Consider the following 14,190-nt stretch of genomic DNA (forward strand, 5'->3'; position numbering starts at 1 on the left):
TCAATCTCTTTGCCAATTTTCCCTCTATGTCTCCAACAGGCTAGGAAATATACAGGCTTTTTTCCAGTTTGCATCTGGATGGTACTTTTTAAATCATCTTCTTTGTTTTTGAACCTCTCTTGGGTTTTAAAAACCCAGCAAATATTTCTTAGAACATTTCTTTCAAGCTCTCCCTCTCTCTAACCAAATCACTAGAAGGTATACAAAAATACAAGGTTTCTCCAAGATGAATTTTCTGTAAGCTTTCAAAATAATGTCTCCTTTGAGAAATCAAATAAATTCAAGGAAATAACAAATCATGGTTTGTTCTAAAAAAACCACTTTATTCAGAAGTGCACCTGTAATAGAAATCAAGTTTTTATGTCAAGATAGGGTCTGTAATAAAACTAGGAGCATTTGACCTGTGAAAACTCCTCTGGGTAGACCCACAGACTACCTAGTCTCTGTGCTTCAATTCAATGTCAGCTCTATCTTTATGTAATACATAGGACTTTTGTTTGACTTCCAGAGATATTTTCCAGCCTATCTTCGAAAGGTTGCCAAGGACTAGACAGCCCCGAGATTTCCCTCTCCTAACCCCAGCCAAGAAGGCCCCTTGCATACATCTATACCTGCCTTCACAGATGCAGAATGATAACCTGCAAATCCAGCATTGTAATAAATAGAGCTTATTTGGCAGCGGGGCTATAAATAGGGTGCTTTAGAACTCAAGGTGCATTCAGCCTGCTTCTGTCAGCAAAGACTAAGAAAGAAGGCTGTATTATTATAGCAGGAGCAAGTAAACAGGATTTTCTCACCAATAAAGGAGGACATAATATACTCAACACACCTGCTTGTGCTGGATCATAAATCAACCATCAGTTCTGAGCAGCATATAAAGGGCTTTCCCTCATCACAGTTACTAAAGTAAAAGAGCACACATAGACAGTTCATCATTGAAAAAAAGAAATTAGTCATTTGGTCTTCTATATTTTTTTGTGATGCTTTTAGTTAGTAGGTACTGGGTATGTCGATGTGACTCTACAGTGTTTAGTTGATAAGTCTAGGTGAAAAAGAGGGCAGAGGTGAACATATCAGACACTGAAAAATCAAACTGGGGCTTCTGAATACAAGGAAGATGTATCAGATGGCTCTAGGCAGTCACAATGAGTAGAGCTAGGAGGTCAAGGTGGAGCAACAAATGAAAGGATTTTCTATAAATCAGAGTTATCCAAAGAAAAAACCATCCCTGGAAATATTCTAGCAGAAGGTGATTGGCCACTTGGTCAAAGATTTTAGATTAGTCATGGATGCTAGAAGGGGAAGCATAGTAAGAATGGGTAGCCAGGATATTCACTCATGGTTCCTTTCATCTTCACATGTTCTAATAAATCAACTTCTCTCAGATTACATATTAAGTCATAGTCCACGTGGAAGAGCTCATTCCTATTCATTCAGGAAAATACATCCATTTTATCCATAGTCCCAAAAGGTTCAGTGTTCCCTCATCTAGCCACCAGGCAAAGGAATATTGGAATATTTTCATCTTTAAAATAAATTGGGATTGTCTCTGCTTGCATTATTAAAAAGGCTAAATTTTGGGATATCTGTTTTATTGCTCTTTTGAATGCACTAGGGATGCCTTTTACATAAAGAAATCCTACAAAGAAATTAACCAGGATTTTAGGGGGTCATTTTTTTATTTACCATTTTTTTGAGTCCATATTATGGTCACCTCTAGAGGCAAATGGAACTCTTGCCTTAATTTGGTTCAGATGTCATGATTGATGATGGAAGCACATACAAAGAAAGTATGACAAGGCTTATTACTTACATTATTGGGTTCACTAGGAGAGGGGGACATTCCTCTCAAAAAGGTCTGAAATAGCTTGAGAGGGCAAAGAAAGGAGATAGGCTGGGTCTTCTATTGTTTTTAGGAGATGAGTCTGAGTGAGAGTTCCCATGTGGCAGGGACTTTGTGGTTTGAATCTCCTGCTGGCACCAAAGGATGGAGTATCGAAGATTTATAATCTATTTGTCTAGATGTGAGACACAAAGGGAAGAGGGTGAAGAGAGGCCTAAAAGCTGTCAGAAATCAGACAACCAAAAACGGAGTCAAGGTTCTGATTTAGGATGGCCCTGAACTCACTTCCATGGACACATGAATTTTATAGCTATTTATAGACCCATTCCTCCTAAAGAACTGATAACTGACTGAATAGTTTCTGCACAATAAGAGACAGAAAGAATGGCAAGAGAAGCAGAGATGTGATGAAGGGAACACCCAACCCAACACTATAAACTGCAGTGGGAAGAGACAGTATTAAGATATTAAGATTAAGATAGTATTAAGAGACCATGAGCAGATTCCTCTATGTTAGGGCACAACAAAAATGTTACAATTTAAAAGAGCAACTAGTTTATAAAATATCCAGCCCTAGATATCTGCCAAATGGTGGAAATCTCCCTGCTAGAAATCTCCCTGGATCAAAGCGACTAGCTGGTACCACAGTTTACAATCCCCTTTTGTCTTGAGAGGGAAGATAGGAGCAGGGTCCAGACACCATAGCCAGATTTTCGCCTCAGCTAGCACCTGGTCCCTAGCCCACATTACACTGGGATATAGGGGGAAAAAAGCTGTGAGTTAAAAAAGCAACTAGCCTTATAAAAAAGCCAGTCCTGGAATTCTGCTAAATAGCAAGGTTGGTAGGAAGTATGGGTAGGGGAACAAAGGGGGAGGCTGTTGCTAGAACTTTCTCTGAGTCAGAGGGACTAGTAAAAAACCTCAATTTATGCTCCCACTCCACCTTGATAATGTGACAGGAGCAGAGTCCTGGCACCCTAACCATCATGCTGCTTCAGTGAACCCAGGGCCATTAGCCCATACTACCCAAGCTGTAAAAATCAAGCTGATATCCCGTGGCTTATACCCATTTCAGCTTCAACTGTCCTGCTAGGGTATATTCTGCACATAGAGACCTGGGAATTTCCCAGCCTACATCCACTTCAACTTCAGTTGTCCTAGCATGGCACTTTCTACATAGAGAAACCTAAGACCACACAGGCTTATGCCAACATAAGCTCCAGCCATCCCACCAGGGCAGCCCCAGCAAAGCCCCCAAGCCTCCAGCCACAGCTCTAGCCTACCATCAAAAATCATCAAGCATAAATGGTCTATAAATAACAACAATTACACAATATGACTCCTTTAAGTCTAGAAGTAGTTGTTTCACTTATTTCATAGAAACAAATACGTTAAGAAAAATGGGGATACAGAGGAATATGCTCCAAAAGAAAGAAAACAAAATCCTGGAAAAGGAACTGAGGTAGAGATAAGCAATATACCTGATAAAGAGTTTGAAGTAATGATGGTAAAGGTGCTCATATGCTGGAAAGAACAGTGGGTGCACTCGGTGAGATCTTTAACAGACAGAAAATATAAAAAATCCAATATAGGGATCCCTGGGTGGCGCAGCAGTTTAGCGCCTGCCCTTTGGCCCAGGGCGCGATCCTGGAGACCCAGGATTGAATCCCATGTCAGGCTCCCGGTACATGGAGCCTGCTTCTCCCTCTGCCTCTCTCTCTCTCTGTGTGACTATCATAAAAAAAAAAAAATCCAATATAGTTTGAAGAATACCAAAACTGAAATGAAAAATATACTGGTGGGAACCAACAGATTAGTAAATGCAGAAAATAGAGGACAGAGTAATTGATAGGACCCAAGCAAAAACTAAACATATATATATATATATATATATATATATATATATATATATATATTTTAATGAGGATAGGTTAAGGGATCGCTTAGATAACATCAAAAAAAAAAAAAAACACACAACAATATTCACATGATAGGGTTCCCACAAGGAGAAAAGAGAGAGCAAGGGGCAGAAAGCTATTTGAAGAAATAATAGCTAAGAACTTCCCTAACTTAAGGAAAGAAATAGACATCTAGTTTTAGGAAACAGAGTTCCAAACACAATGGACCCCCCCAAATGTCCATGACATGAAACATAATAATTAAAATGTCAAAAATTAAAGGTAAAGAGAATTTAAAAGCAGTGCTAGGGAAACCACATACAGTATTCAGCTGATTTTTCGAAACTTTGAAGATCAAAAGAAAGTGACATGATATATTTAAATTGTTGAAAATAAAAAAAAACCTCAACCAAGAATATTCTACCTAACAAGATTATCATTCAGCACTGAAGAAGAAATAATTTCCCACACAAACAAAAGTTAAAGGAGCTTATCACACTAAATCAGCCTAATAAGAAATGATAAAGGGATTTTTTAAGTGGGAAAAAAGGCCATAATAACACATAACGTAAATTATGAATGGACAAGTGTTGGTAAGGATGTAGAGTAAAAGGAATCTTCTTGCACTATTGGTGTGAATGTAAACTAATGCAGCCACTGTGGAAAACAGTATGGAAGTTCCTCAAAAAATTAAAAATATAACTACCCTATGGTCTAGTAATTGTGCTACTGCTTATTTACCCCCAAAATACAAAAACACTAATTCAAAGGGATACATGCACCCTATGTTTATAGCAGCATTATTTACTATAGGCAAGATACGGACGTAGTCCAAATATCCACTGATAGATTAATGGATAAAGAAGATGTGGTACAATGGAATATTATTCAGCCATGAAAGGATGAAATTTTGCCATTTGCAATGCCATGGATGGAGGTGCAGTATAATCCTAAGTAAGTCAGAGAAAGACAAATACCACATGATTCCACTAATATGTGGAATTTAAGAAACAAAACAAATGAACAAAGGAAAAGAGAGAAAGGCAAGATAAGAAACAGATTCTTAACTATTGAGAACAAATTAATGGTTACAAAGGGAAGATGGGTGGGAGGATGGGGGAAACTGGTGATGGGGGATTAAGGAGTGTACTGGTGATGAGCACTGGGTGATGTATGGAACTATCAAGTCACTATGTTGCACACTTGAAACTAATATAACACTGTATGTTATACAGTATAGAATACTGTAATTAAAATTAAAAGAAGGACTTCTAACATCTACAAATAAATAAATATAATAAAATCATCTTAAAAACAAAGAAAATTATGAATAAAAATATGTAAAATGTGGCAGTATATATCTTAAATGTGGAAAAAGAACTCTTGCACACTATTGGTGAGAATGAAAATTGGTGTAACTGCTATGGAAAAAATATGGAGGCTCGTCCTAAAGTTAAAAATAGAAATACAGTATGATCCAGCAATTCTGCTACTGGGTATTGCTCAAAGAAACAAAAATATTAATTGGAAAAAATATATGCATTCCTATATTTATTGCATTATTTACAATAACTAAGATATGGAATCAGCCCGAGTGTCCATTGACAGATGGATGGATAAAGTGGGGTGTATGTGTGTATAAAATATTATATCAAAATATTTTTATATAATGGAATATTACTCAGCCTTAAAAAAGATAAGGATCTTGCCTTTTGCAGCAACATAAATGGACCTAGAGGATATTGTGCTAATTGAAATAAGACAGAGACACAATACCATATGATTTTTATTTATACATGTAATCTAAAAAGCATAACCAACAAATAAACAAATAAAAAGCAGAATAAGACCTAAAAATACACAGAATAAACATGTTTGTCAAAAGGAAAAAGGTAGTGGGATGGGCAAAATGGGTGAAGAGGAGTGGGAGATACAGGCTTCCAGTTACAGAACAAATAAGTCAGGGAAATAAAAGGCATAGCATAGGGAATATAGTCAATAGTATTGTAATAGCTTTATATGGTGACAAATGGTAGCTACATTTGTGGTGAGCATAGGATAAGACAGAGAAGTTGAATCACTATGGTGTAATACCTGAAATTAATGTAATAGCATCAAGTAAACTAATTTTTTTTTTTTTAAAAATGGAGTCAACTCTTCATTACAATTCATTATAGCGGACTCATACTGCCTTTGCTTTGTCAACTCACTTTTAAACTTCTTTCTACATTTGGAGAACCTGCCATCAGGTGAGTCTTTTATAGAAGTAGGGATTTGCCTTTCAGCTGCCAGGAACCAAAAAAGCCTAGACAGTGGGTTTCTCTGAAGCCTAGAAATAAGAGTGTAAGCAGGTAATCCAAACTAAGTCAAGCAGGAAACAGGATTCATTCAAAGATCATGGTTAATATTCAGGGCTGGCAAGAGCAGAAATACTAGTAGTGACAACCAGCAGTAGTGGCTGTGATGTCCTAATCAAACTTTTCTTCTAGTATGTTTTTGGCTACAGTCTTGGCAATCTGCCTCCCTTGATTCTTTCCTATTTGTAGGTTTGGTTCTCCAGGCTTTCCATCTGTTTATGAACCAGATAAAATCTCCCCACAAATTATTTTTGCTTATGCTACCCAAAGTTGATTTCTGTTGTTTGCAGTGAAGAATCCTGTCTAGTTGATGAGTCTCACACACATACACATACACATATGCACATGTGTATACAGATACTCTGAGCAGGAATACACTTATAGATAAACATAAGGACAGATCGAGGAAATAGCCTAACTTCACTTTTCAGCAAGTCTGTAGCATATTGTTTAATAATTTCAGTAGCTGGGCAACCTGGGTGGCTTAGCATTTTAGCGCCGCCTTTGACCCAGTATGTGATCCTGGAGACCTGGGACTGAGTCCCATGTTGGGCTCCCTGCATGGGGCCTGCTTCTCCCTCTGCCTGTGTCTCTGCCTCTCTCTGTGTCTCTCATGAATAAATAAATAAAATCTTAAAAAAATAATTGGAGTAGTTATATCTTAGATATCTTTTCTAAAAAAGGAAGTATGATAGCAGAAAATTATAAGCTCTCAATTTTGCATTCAGAAATTAAAACATTTTTTATTGACACCAATAACCATAAGTCATAATTGCAACTAGATATAAATTTTTAGAAGATAAGAAGATGGGTGACATACATACCTTTGAGAATGCAAAGACTGGGTGTAGAAATATCCTGATGGAGGCACATATAAATATCACCTATATCTTGACAATATGAGATTAAGTTTATAGCTAGTTTGTTTGAAAAGTATGACTAGACACTCTCCTGTGACATTCTGCTCTTTAAGTGCATGTTTTATTGTTATTTCTTATAAAATACAATCCTTAACCTTGAGGCTACAATTACTGCAAAAATGCTTTTTATATTTGTTATTGGATTTTGTATTTACTCTCTTTATGTTTTTAGAGGAAAATGTATTTGTTAGTATATGTTTGTTGTAGAAAATTGAATATAGTTATCTAAGTTATAATGTATACATCCATTCTGGGATGATTTTCTCATTATAAGTGATTATGCTAACTTTATGTTCTAAGTACAATATAAATCTCTTAAAGTTACTCTTTAGTCACAGAGCATCATGACACTTGTCTCAGTTTTATTCCTTCATCAGTTTCAGAAAACTAAACTTGTAGTTCTAAACGACTTATTTATAAAAGAAATGGGAAGCTACTTTTAGCCACAGAAGAAAACAGAAATCATTGCCCTGTAATTATAAATAGTGAAAAGACAAACGTATCTATGCATAGACATAATTGTGATGGTATTATCAGAAAACTTGTATTTCTCAATGGTATTTCTGAAAACTTGTAAATTTCTAGTATTCTAGAGAGAAGAGGAAAATTCACCGTGGGGGGCAGGTTGGTTTTTTTTTTTTTTAAATTAGTACTCTATTGGGTTTTCAGGTTTCAAATGTAAAGCCAAGCTCCTATTCTGGAATACATGAGTATAATTAGGTAAAATCTTGTCTCAGCTGTGAGGAAAGATGTTGTCTCTATTTTTTTTTTAAAAGCTGTTGTCTCTAAATTGTGCTGCTTGATAGCCACTGCCTACTAGAGACAAAATTAGCTAATTTTTTTTTTCTTTGAAACTGATTATTTGCTCATCAAATCTACTTCCTCTTCTTCTTGGATGTATACTTAGGTTAGGTCTCCCAGATTTCCTTGTAGGTAGGTGTGGTTATGTGGCTGATAGAAAAAGAAAGAAAGTTATACTTCAAGCTTGATGTGTAAAGAACTCCCAAGTCTGATCCTCTGTGCTTCTATTCCTTTCTCTGTTTACTGCAGATGAACACAATATCCTTGGAAGCCATATGATGAAGATGGCAGAGTCTCAAGGTTGAAGAGTATGGGTCCCTGAATTATTGACTGAAGAAGGGCCACTCTCAATTATAAAAATCCACTTTGAATTTTATGTGAAGGGGAAACAAATGTCTATTACATTTGAGTCATTACACATTTCTGTCTCAACTTGTAGAGCAGACAGGCCTCTGCAATGTTGTGAGTGTATGGTGTAGACTGGGGAGAGACACAGTCAATGAAGTAACTATATGGAGGGTCATAGCCTGGGGAGTGTGGGTGCAGTAATATGTAGCTTTCAGTGAACATGGTCTTTCTGCTTTGTAATTCTGAGTTGTAAAGTATTATTATCTGGTTTTTAGGTATATCTTTGGAAAATATGGGAGGGGATTGTTTCTGTTCTATATCAGCATTTGGGGAATATGGCAGAAAAAAACCCTGCAGGACAACAGTAATTCAGAGTAAGAACTGTCTGCAAAGATGGGAAATGTTTGTGACCAATGCAATAATTTCTTGGGAACTGCTCATAAATACATATGAGTAGAAACATGATAAAAGCTGCAGCCATAGGGTGCCTGATTGTCTCAGTTGGTTAAGCACCTTCTTTTGGCTCAGGTCATGATCTCATGGTCCTGGCTTTGAGCCCTGCATCAGGCTCCCTGCTTAGCAGGGAGCCTGTTTTTCCCTCTATCTCTGCCTTCCACTCTCTCTGTTTGTGCTCTGCATGTGTGTGTCTGTGTGTCAAATAAATAAATAAATAAATAAATAAATAAATAAATAAAATCTTTTAAAAAAATGCTGCAGCCACATGTCCTCTATTATTTGCATATTAAATGGTGAGTAGTCTCTGAAGCCCAGAAATTAGGATCTCTGAGTTATATAGTTTTACACATGGGCAAAATAATATTCCAGAGTATACACTGACATCCTACTTTAGTCTGATTCACCATAGTTTCAGACTCCTGCACACTTGACAGATAAAGGAGCATCTTCAGAGTAGAGATATCCCCACAGAGAAGCCACATTCTAAGCTTCTAAGTTTAAAAGACATCATGGTGTGAATCAGAAGTGATTTGCTCAGAGATACCAACAGCATAATATTGTTCTGTTTCTGCTCCACCTGCACTAATAAATCCTCTGAGCTTATGAGGTGGAAGTGCAAAGAGTATAAGAAGGTAGCCACCAAGGAATGTTTCTTGCCTCTTACCACTTTTCTGTACAAATAGAAGATACTGAGAATAAAAGATATTCCAGAAATGTGGGCATTTCTAGAGTAGGGAGACTGGAGTCCTGCTTCTCTTATGGAACGTTTTGAGTTTTATTTTTTGTTTGTCTTATTTTTTTAAGAGCTGAAGTTGACAAGTATTTCCCACAACACTGCCCTATTCATGATAGAGATCGATAGAGATGGTGGCAGGCGAATTTTGGCATCAGAGAGGCCTAAGATAAGCATCTTTTATTTTCTTTAGGTTAATAAGAGACATAGAGAAGTTCACTGTACCCAGGAGAACAGAACTTTGTTGATAGGCAGCCTATAAGCTTGTCTGGGGATTCCCTTGGTTGTGCCAGGGAAGGCTCCACATCAGAATGTCTGAGTACACTTAACCAAGCTGGAGACTGAAGGAGGACACAGCTGCAATTTACAAAAGATTGCCAACATCAGAGAACTGTGTACTGAATGAACATCTGCAACCTGCTCACTCACTAACTTCTGAAAGAAGCATTTGGGCATCCCCAGGGGCAAAACACATGCTGAGACAGGGCATCATCAATGACTGAGAAGGGAAAAAAACCAAGAAATGAACCTGTCTCTCTCCTGTATCATCACGGGGCTATTGGCAAAGCCATTTCAAAATCCGGATAGGGTTAGAGGATATTCTGGGGAAGTAAGAAAGTTGGAGGAAACTGATTAGAACTAAATCATGAACTAGAAATATCTGACTTGTCGAATTAGGTTTTTAAAAAGCTAAAAGTGATTTAATACTTTCTACTGTTAACAGAAATGGGGATTGGCCAAATGCTAGTTCTTTTGGAATGCTGGGTTTGTGATGTAAGGGCCAAATCTCCTGCTTAAAGGCAAAGAGCTGAGTTAGTTAACAAATGGGTGATATATCTATAAAGTTATCTGCAGATAGGGAATTTTCTAGCATCCTAGGTTAAAGTCAGATTATAAGTGAGGTGTGTATGTGTGTGCATGAACATAAGGATCAGAGTGAAGGTATGCTAAAATAAACAAAGGAAAGCAGATAGATATCTCAAACTCAGGCATTCAAATTGCCCAATCTTGGAATGGGTAAACAAATGAGGAAGTCAAATTTTTCATCTCCATCTTTCTTTTCTCTTACTATTTTTCTCACTTCCTTCCTTTTTATTTCTCAAGAAGAATGACAACTCAAAACCATTGCAATAGTTGAGCATATACAGCCTCCTTTCTCTGTCATCTGCTCTACTCAATGACTTTCCACCTGTCAGATTCCTTGCAATCTTCTTTTTGGCTTCATGCTCAAGAATACTACTCATGATTATACTCATTTTTCATTGAATCTGGCAAGGCCAAAAAGCTCCACTCGAATTAATCTCCGCATTTAGGAACTTCATCAGCAGAAAACACATCCATTCCTCAGCTCAGGTTGAGGTCTTTTATGCAATCTTGAGACGTTGCTGCTTAGGGACATAATGTAATGGGCAGTGCTAAAAGAAGCATTGCAGTTCTCAGGTCGTAACACCCAAAATTTGGGAATCATCTCCTCAACAATGGAAATGCACAACAGTGCTTGAATTGAGAAGGAAAGGAACTCCCTCTCCTCAAGTCCTTTACCCAAAGAAGTGACAACGAGGTATACAGAAGCAATGTTGGCTCCAAAATGACATATAGGGGCAGAGAGTATTACAGGCAAGGAGTAGAGACCCTGCCCAAGGAAATCCTTGTTATCAATAGCAATCCGTTCTGTCTCCTTAAAGCTCATCTGAGGTGCCACCATGAAGTCATCCTGAGTCTCCAATTTAAATATTTCCTAATCAGATTTTTTTTTCCTGCTGGATATCTTAGAACATCTAACGTGTAAATAGGTTACCCCTTAACATTTTAAATCTGATATGCCTAAAATGAATTGGAAAACAGAGTGGGAGTAGGGAGACAGTAAATATGCAGTTTTCTTAATCCCAGATTTATCGGACAGGAGAATATATATTCTCCAGACTCCTCTTGCAGAAGTCTAGTGCCTAAAGGCACGTAGTTTGCAAAGTATTGATAAATATCAAACTCCCAAGGGTAAAAAAAAAAATCCAAAAGCTTGATTACAGCATTTCCCAAAGAATGTCTCTTGGAATTTTATTCACCTATGATATTCACCTGTTGAAGGATTCTGTGCTTAAATAGGGTTAGGGAAAATTGCCTTTGCTAGATGTCATTTAGCTTTTTGTCCACCTAAATACTTATTGATTAATCTATATCTTTTTATCTTATCACCTTATCTTTGCAACATAATAACTTGTGTCTCTGCTTGCAGCAGAAGAGGTTTTACATATGATTCATTTCTATAGCTCCTCTCCTTGAGAACACCTTAAAAATAGAAGGTACTCAAGAAATATTTGTTGAATAAAAGAACAAAGAATAATATGGGAGCCGTAGTTGACAACAGACTATAGTGCTGGATGGAAGAGAGGTATGATACCTATATTGACTTGACGATAGGTCCGTTGTAATTAGGAGAGCCATGTCATTCATGACTGTGCCTAAACCCTTTAAAAGCTACAATGTGGTCTGCTACTTCCTCTGAAATGTGCATTCCCCATATATCTAGGGAAAAATAGCAAAATCCATTGAGATGAAATAATGTCCAGAGGCTAAAATCAAGCTTCTTGGATGTTGTCCAAGGCTGGCCTAGTATGCAGGGTTTTTGCCTTGAGGACTGGCAGCAATATCTCCTCTGTGGAGATAATTGATCCTTAGCCCAGTGAGCAGATGTTATTAGAAGGATGATGTGTATAGCAAAGGAGTGCCCCCAGGCCTTTGATAGCTTCCATGGTGGTTTCAACAGGAAGCTAAAGAAGCTGGCACCATTATATGTTTGTCTACATCATTCTCATGCTAAGAAACCCACCTTACTTAACATGATAGACTTCTTCTTTTTTTTACATGATAAACTTCTAAAGGTAAAACACTATCACCTTCTCTTGGTATAACTTTGTCATTTCACTGTTTAAATATGGCTGAGAGAGAAGTAAATAACATTTTGCCTAGTTGGTGATTACTTTGCCTAGGAGTCAAAATTATCCCAGTGTGCCCTGGTTCCTGGTAGTTCTAGCTATCAAGTTGGTGTGAAGGGAAGAAAAGGCAGCATGGATCAATTCTTTCATAAATGCATTTCTTTGTTCATTAGCAATGAGTACTAGATGCCTACCATATCCCAATAATTGCTTAATTGACCCTTTAATATAAACCTGGCTGACTCACACAAACCTTGGGCATATAAAAAGCCTCTACAGTACTTGCATTGGAAGTTATTTAGGTTTCAGCCAATCACTTCCTTTGTTATTCCTGTTCCTTCGCTTTCTGGATCCAAATCCCCACTTTGACTCCGTAACTCAGCTTCTACTCTCCTTCTAACTAGTTGGTTTTCCTATCAGTAAGCTTCTTCAGAGAAACAAAAGCAAGAAGAAATAACTATGAGTAAGATTTATTTTAAGGAATCGACCCCATTGTAGGGATTGACAACTCTCAAGTCTGACTAGCAGGCTGGAAACATGGGCAAGATTTGATGTTGTCTTGATTTTGAAATCTGTAGGGTGTCTGCAGGCTAGAAACTCAGGAGGGACTAGACCTTGCAATCTTGAGTCTGAAAGTTGTAGAGCAGGCAGCAAGCTGTGAACTCCGACAGATGTCCATGTTACTCTCTTAATGTAAAGTTACTTCTCCAGGAAATAGGTTTCTGCACTTAAGGCTTTCAACTGATTGAATGAGGCCTACAGATATAATCAAAGACAATCTCCTTTACTTAAAGCCAATTGATTGTAAATGTTAATTACAAGTATAAAACACCTTCACAGCAACATCTTGACTGGTGTTTGGCCAAACAGGTGGGTGCCATAAGCTTGCCCCGTTGACAGAAAATCTTAACCGTCACAGTTTGATATCTGTAATTTTGCCCTATTTTTCTCTTGATTATAATGTAGGATGTGACTCCTAGTTCCTGCATCCTGAAGTGATTCCACATCTTTAGGCTACCACCTACATCAGGTTTGTGTATAGGAAGAGAATTAGAAAAGTGCAATGTAGAAAGAGATTTGGACCCAACCCCCAAGGAACTTCTGATGTAGGCAAGGTAGTTTTATTTGATTGCAAGTCTAAGTCTCTATGGGTACATATATACAAAATTAGAGTGGTAGAGTGGAAGGGGGGATTAGTTCCATCTATTAGAAGGAAGATGAAAAGTAGGGAATTCATGAAATTGAAATGCTATATCTTCAGAATGAATGTATGATTTCAGATGGATAAATGTCAAGAAAACATTGTGGGCAGAGGAAACAAAAAGTGTAGACATGGGTAGAATACTATGGAGTCCAGTTGCTTGCTTATCTGGAGAAAAGAAGGAGCAAGCAAAATGGACACAGAGAAGATGGGGAAAGAGGACTGGGAATAGACTGAGAAGGACTTTGAATGCCACAGTTAGTGGCATTCACATTATCCTATAGGCAACAAAAAGGCAAAAAATTTTAACCCAAGATACAGATAGACTGTGAAAGCTCCCAATTACAGAGCATGAGAAGATGTGGGATGACAGTTGATGTGACAAAGGGGAAAGAGGCAGCCCTCTGGCAAAAGCTGATTTTCTGGGCTGAACTTCATTCCTGCATTAACATAATCAGACATTAGTATTAGCTAGCATGTTCTCACAGCCACCCCATTCTCCTTCTCCAGGAGGCCAAAGGCAGCTCACCCAATTTGTAGCTTGTCATCTGTTGGGATTTGCAGCTTCACCTGACCCACAGCCTCATTAACACTAGGTGCAAATGCCTTGGGATTTTTATGGCTGGTGTAACCTTTGTTACTACTCAGGGGTAAGCTTGAGTTTTTGAGTTGCCCTGACTTGCCCACCTCCAATGAAACG

Source organism: Vulpes vulpes, chromosome 12, assembly GCF_048418805.1.
Source record: "Vulpes vulpes isolate BD-2025 chromosome 12, VulVul3, whole genome shotgun sequence".
In the NCBI taxonomy this organism is placed as follows: domain Eukaryota; kingdom Metazoa; phylum Chordata; class Mammalia; order Carnivora; family Canidae; genus Vulpes; species Vulpes vulpes.